Consider the following 6000-nt stretch of genomic DNA (forward strand, 5'->3'; position numbering starts at 1 on the left):
ATTGGCTACCTAATAAAGTTTCCTTTTTACCTTGCCTACTTGCCTTTTCTCTGGCGCCGGCTCTGGTGGTCGCATTAAAACAAATCAGGAAACAGGAATTTTGACATGCTATTCCATCATGGAAAATTTGTGGCTGAATAATTTTCTAAGTAATGTTTTCAGTTTACAAAAAAAAAGTACTATTAAAATTAGTAACAAGGATATCCAGGACTTGAACTCAGCTCTGGACCAAGCAGACCTAATAGACATCTACAGAACTTTCCAACCCAAATAAACAGACTATACATTCTTCTCACCACCACATCGCACTTATTGTAAAATCGACCACATACTGGAAGTAAAACACTCATCAGCAAATGCAAAAGAACGGAAATCATAACAAACAGTCTGTCAGACCACAGTGCAATCAAATTAGAACTCAGGACTAAGAAACTCACTCAAAACTGCACAACTACATGGAAACTAAATATACTCCTGAATGACTACTGGGTAAATAATGAAATGAAGGCAGAAATACAGATGTGCTTTGAAACCAATGAGAAGAAACACACAACATACTAGAATCTCTGGGACACATTTAAAGCAATGTGTAGAGGGAAATTTATAGCACTAAATGACCACAAGAGAAAGCAGGAAAAATCTAAATTCAACACCCTAACATCACAATTAAAGGAACTAGAGAAGGAAGAGCAAACAAATCAAAAAGCTAACAGAAGGCAAGAAATAACTAAGATCAGAGCAGAGCTGAAGGAGAGAGAGACACAAAAAACCCTTCAAAAAGTCAATGAATCCAGGAGCTGGTTTTTTGAAAACATCAACAAAATAGATAGACTGTTAGCTAGACTAATAAAGAAGAAAAGAAAGAAGAATCAAATAGACCCAACAAAAAATGATAAAGGGGATATCATCACCAATCCCACAGAAATACAAACTACCATCAGAGAATACTATAAACACCTCTATGCAAATAAACTAGAAAATCTAGAAGAAATGGATAAGTTCCTGGACAATACACCATCCCAAGACTAAACCGGGAAGAAGTCAAATCCCTGAATAGACCAGTAACATCTTCTGAAATTGAGGCAGCAATTAATAGCCTACCAACCAAAAAAAGTCCAGGACCAGATGGATTCACAGCCTAATTCTACCATAGGTACAAGGAGGAGCTGGTACCGTTCCTTCTAAAACTATTCCTGACAATAGAAAAAGAGGGAATCCTCCCTAACTCATTTTATCAAGCTAGCATCAGCCTAACACCAAAACCTGACAAAGAAACAACAAGAAAAGAAAATTTCAGGCCAATATCCCTGATGAACATCGGTGTGAAAATCCTCAAGAAAATAATGGCAAACCAAATCCAGCAGCACATCAAAATGCTTATCCAAAATGATCAAGTCGGCTTCATCCAGGGATGCAAGGCTGGTTCATCATATGCAAATCAATAAATGTAATCCATCACATAAACAGAACCAATGACAATAACCCTATGATTATCTCAATAGATGCAGAAAAAGCCTTCAACAAAACTCAACAGCTCTTCACGCTAAAAACTCTCAATAAACCAGGTATTGATGGAATATATATCAAAATAATAAGAGCTATTTATGACAAACCCACAGCCAATATCATACTGAATGGGCAAAAACTGGAAGCATTCCCTTTGAAAACTGGCACAAGAAAAAGAAGCCCTCTGTCACCACTACTATTCAACATAGTGTTGGAAGTTCTGGCCAGGGCAATCAGGCAAGAGAAAGAAATAAAGGGTATTCAATTAGGAAAAGAGGAAGTCAAATTGTCTCTGTTTGTAGATGACATGATTGTATATTTAGAAAACCCCATCATCTCATCCCCAAATCTCCTTGAGCTGATAAGCAACTTCAGCAAAGTCTCGGTATACAAAATCAATGTGCAAGAATCCTGAGCACTCCTATACACCAATAACAGACAAACAGAGAGCCAAATCATGAGTGAATTCCCATTCACAATAGCTTCAAAGACAATAAAATACCTAGGAATCCAACTTACAAGGGATGTGAAGGACCTCTTCAAGGAAAACTACAAACCACTGCTCAAGGAAATAAGAGAGGACACAAACAAATGGAAAAACATTCCGTGCTCATAGATAGGAAGAATCAATCTCGTGAAAATGGCCATACTGCCCAAAGTAATTTACAGATTCAATGCTATCCCCATCAAGCTACCATTGACTTTCTTCACAGAATTGGAAAAAACTACTTTAAATTTCATATGGAATGAAAAAAGAGCCCACATAGCCAAGACAATCCTAAGCAAAAAGACAAAGCTGGAGACATCATGTTACCTGACTTCAAACTATACTACAAGATTGCAAGTAACCAAAACAGCGTGGTACTGGTACCAAAACAGAGATATAGACCAATGGAACAGAAAAGAGGCCTCAGAAATAATACCATACATCTACAACCATCTGATCTTTGGCAAACCTGACAAAAGCAAGCAATGGGGAAAGGATTTCCTATTTAATAAATGGTGTTGGGAAAACTGGCAAGCCATATGCAGAAAGCTGAAACTGGATCCATTCCTTACACCTTATCCAAAAATTAACTAATATGGATTAAAGACTTAAATGCAAGACCTAAAACCATAAAAACCCAGAAGTAAACCTAGGCAATATCATTCAGGACATAGGCATGGGCCAAGACTTCATGACTAAAACACCAAAAGCAATGGCAACAAAAACCAAAATTGACAAATGGTATCTAATTAAACTAAAGAGCTTCTGAACAGCAAAAGAAACTATCATTAGAGTGAACAGGCAACCCACAGAATGGGAGAAAATTTTTGCCATCTATCCATCTGACAAAGGGCTAATATTCAGAATCTTCAAAGAACTTCAACAAATTTACAAGAAATAAACAACACCATCAAAAAGTGGGCAAAGGATATGAACAGACACTTTTCAAAAGAAGACATTTATGCAACATTTTTTTCATATATATGAAAAAAAGCTCATCATCACTGGTCACTAGAGAAATGCAAATCAAAACCACAATGAGATACTATCTCATGCCAGGAATGGCGATCATTAAAAAGTCAGGAAACAATAGATGCTGGAGAGGATGTGGAGAAATAGGAACACTTTTACACTGTTGGTGGGAGTGTAAATGAGTTTAAGCATTGTGGAAGAATGGGTGGCAATTCCTCTAGGATCTAGAACCAGAAATACCATTTGATCAAGCCATCTCATTACTGGGTATATACCCAAAGTATTATAAATCATTCTACTATAAAGACAGATGCACATGCATGTTTATTGCAGCACTGTTCACAATAGCAAAGACTTGGAACCAACCCAAATGCTCATCAGTGATAGACTGGATAAAGCAAATGTGGCACATATACACTATGGAATACTATGCAGCCATAAAAAAGGATGAGTTCATGTCCTTTGCAGGGACATGGATGACACTGGAAACCCTCATTCTCAGCAAACTATCACAAGAACAGAAAACCAAATACCACATGCTCTCACTCATAAATGGGAGTTGAACAATGAGAACACATGGGCACAAGGAGGGGAACATAACACACCGGGGCCTGTCGTGGGGTAGGGGGAGCGTGGAGGGATAGCATTAGGAGAAATGCCTAATGTAGATGACGGGTTGATGGGTGCAGCAAACCACCATGGCATGTATATACCTATGTAACAAACCTGCACATTCCGCACATGTACCCCAGCACTTAAAGTATAATTTTAAAAAAATTAGTAGCTAACCTTCAAGATTGTTGTGTGTTAATTAACCTCACCATCTGACGTTTCAGCTTTGGAGAGAGAGGGCAAGAAGTTTTCTAGACATTACACCATGGAGGCTTAACTATATTGTTATTATTTTATATTTCAACCTTTAAATAATAAAATTAATTAATTTTTACTTGGTAAGATGGAATTTGACCAGACAATATTTGTAGTGCCTCTCTTTAACATCATTTAAATACATACATACTCTACTCAAGATACCTGCTACCTAAGGCTCTTCAACTTGAAGTCTTTTTAAAATTGTAAAATGGTCGTTGTTATTATTTTTAAACTTGGTTTAATAGGTGGCTGAGATACTTAACAATTTGTGAATATATTCTCATGTAAATAATGAATTCTGTAAAGCGATTAGAGGCCAGGTGCAGTGGCCTGTAATCCCAGCACTTAGGGAGGCCAGAGCAGAAGGATTGCTTGAGAACAGGAATTTGACACCGGCCTGGACAACATAGTGAGACTCCCCCACATCTACCAAAAAAAAAAAAAATTGGGCAGGCATGGTGGTGCATACCTGTACTCTGAGTTACTTGGGCGGTTAAGACAGGAGGATCGCTTGAACCCAAGAGTTTGAGGTTACAGTTAGCTGTGATTGCATCATTACATTCCAGCCTGGATGACAGACCAAGACCCTATCTCAGCAACTATAACAACAAAAATAACGCCATTAGAAAAACCAGTCCATTCTCTAAAATAGGTTCACAATTTGGCTTGCATTAAATTTCATGCAAACAATTCATTTGTAAATTATACAAAGGAAAACATTAGCTTCACTTCAGTGGAATCACCATGTTCAGATTGGAACTCAAATTATCAAGGTTTTGTTTTCTGATGTAATGCAAAGTACTGGGTTTAGATTTTAGGAAACTTATAAATTATTTGAACCAGAACATATATTCATTATGAGAAACCTTACATTTTTAATCAAATCCATACCTGTAATATACATTCTTGAGTTTCATTAAGGGAACAAAACAATTGAAAATGTGTGCAATGGCTTTAATTGGCCAGCATTTTAAAGAGGTATGTTATAGTCAGCTTTTTGAGCTTAACAAAGAGCCAGGGTATCATATGCAGTCACCATTCTTTGGGATGGGTTGTGGATTATTCAGGGAACATTGTGAAAATCCAACCAGAATCCTCCTTCCCCCATCCCCAGTCTCTTTTTAGACAGCGTTCTCTCTGTCTCCTCTGTATACTTTCTGGATCAGCTTAGGGATTGTAAAGTAGTTTGACTATCAGACTAAGCCAAACGTAATTGGGAAAGAGAAGCTGCCAGGAAGCAATCAGATCCACTGCATTCCAAAAACCAAGGCTATTCCAAATGCTTGATGGACCATCCCCAGCACAGCCCACATGGCTGTGAGCTACATGTGACTAGAGTTCTAATTGGATGCTCCCCACCACCTCAGTCCACGGACTTGAATTCACAAACCCTTCCAATAAGGAGAAAAGGAAGTTGAGCTCAATAATACCTGTTCTCAGATATGCTTTACACAGCAAACCACACAAAACTTACCAAGTAAAGAAACTGTCAGCTTTGGTTCTTAAGTCCTTTGGAGAGGGAGCCTTCTGATGCTCATCATATCCCAGGATTGATCTGTCCCCAGTTTCCAGTCTGATGTGGTACTTTTTCTTGGAAGCCTTTTTGCTCCGGCAGTTTCACTGTGGCCCTGCCCCGGGACGCAGCTGAGGTTTGCAAATAAGGAAGGATGTCTCAATCTGAAGGTGTAGCAACTACTGAAGGGAGCTTGAAGGTTTTTTTATCTTTGTTTTTTTGTGTGTGCTGTTGTGTTTTATTTAAAAAACAAAAGAGCCTTTATGGCCTAGAGGGGAAGGAGTTACCAAGAGAAGATACTTTGACTACTGCTGGTTCCCAAAACCACAAAACCCAGAACTCGATGCAAAGCATTGCCTCAGTTTGGAATCTTTCTTGATAGAAGGAAAAGCAGTTCTCACCTGTCTTATCTTCTATTTCTGGAACAGCAGTGGCAACAGCAGCAAGTGAACAAGCAGTTCACTTCTTTCCCACCTGTTCAGTGTGACAGCTCATTTATTGCACAATGCACTTAGGGCAGAGGCATTGAGATGTGCATTTAACAGGGAGGAGCTACCAGCACTCACCCTAGCAGAGGTGAAGTAGTATCTACTTGTCAACAGAGTATTCCAATATGAGCCTCTTTAAAGGGAGCTTGAGTAGTTACAAGGGA

At 38.5% G+C, this 6000-nt stretch overlaps 1 protein-coding gene across 3 annotated transcripts in view; it reads right to left on the reverse strand.

Annotated features, from left to right (window-relative positions):
* Window positions 1-5385, reverse strand: part of BBOX1 (gamma-butyrobetaine hydroxylase 1) — a 93483-nt gene extending 88098 nt beyond the window's left edge. For 2 of the 3 annotated variants that reach the window (XM_023230379.2, XM_023230378.2), the window contains exon 1: window positions 5310-5385. The gene's annotated coding sequence lies outside the window, so the exon portion shown is untranslated. Of the gene's footprint in view, window positions 1-4726; window positions 4986-5309 lie in introns of those variants that run through there. The other variant, XM_031933878.1, reaches the window with a different exon arrangement.
* Between the last annotated feature and the right edge of the window lie 615 nt (window positions 5386-6000).

This window comes from Piliocolobus tephrosceles, chromosome 13 (genome assembly GCF_002776525.5).
Source record: "Piliocolobus tephrosceles isolate RC106 chromosome 13, ASM277652v3, whole genome shotgun sequence".
NCBI classification, from domain to species: Eukaryota; Metazoa; Chordata; class Mammalia; order Primates; family Cercopithecidae; genus Piliocolobus; species Piliocolobus tephrosceles.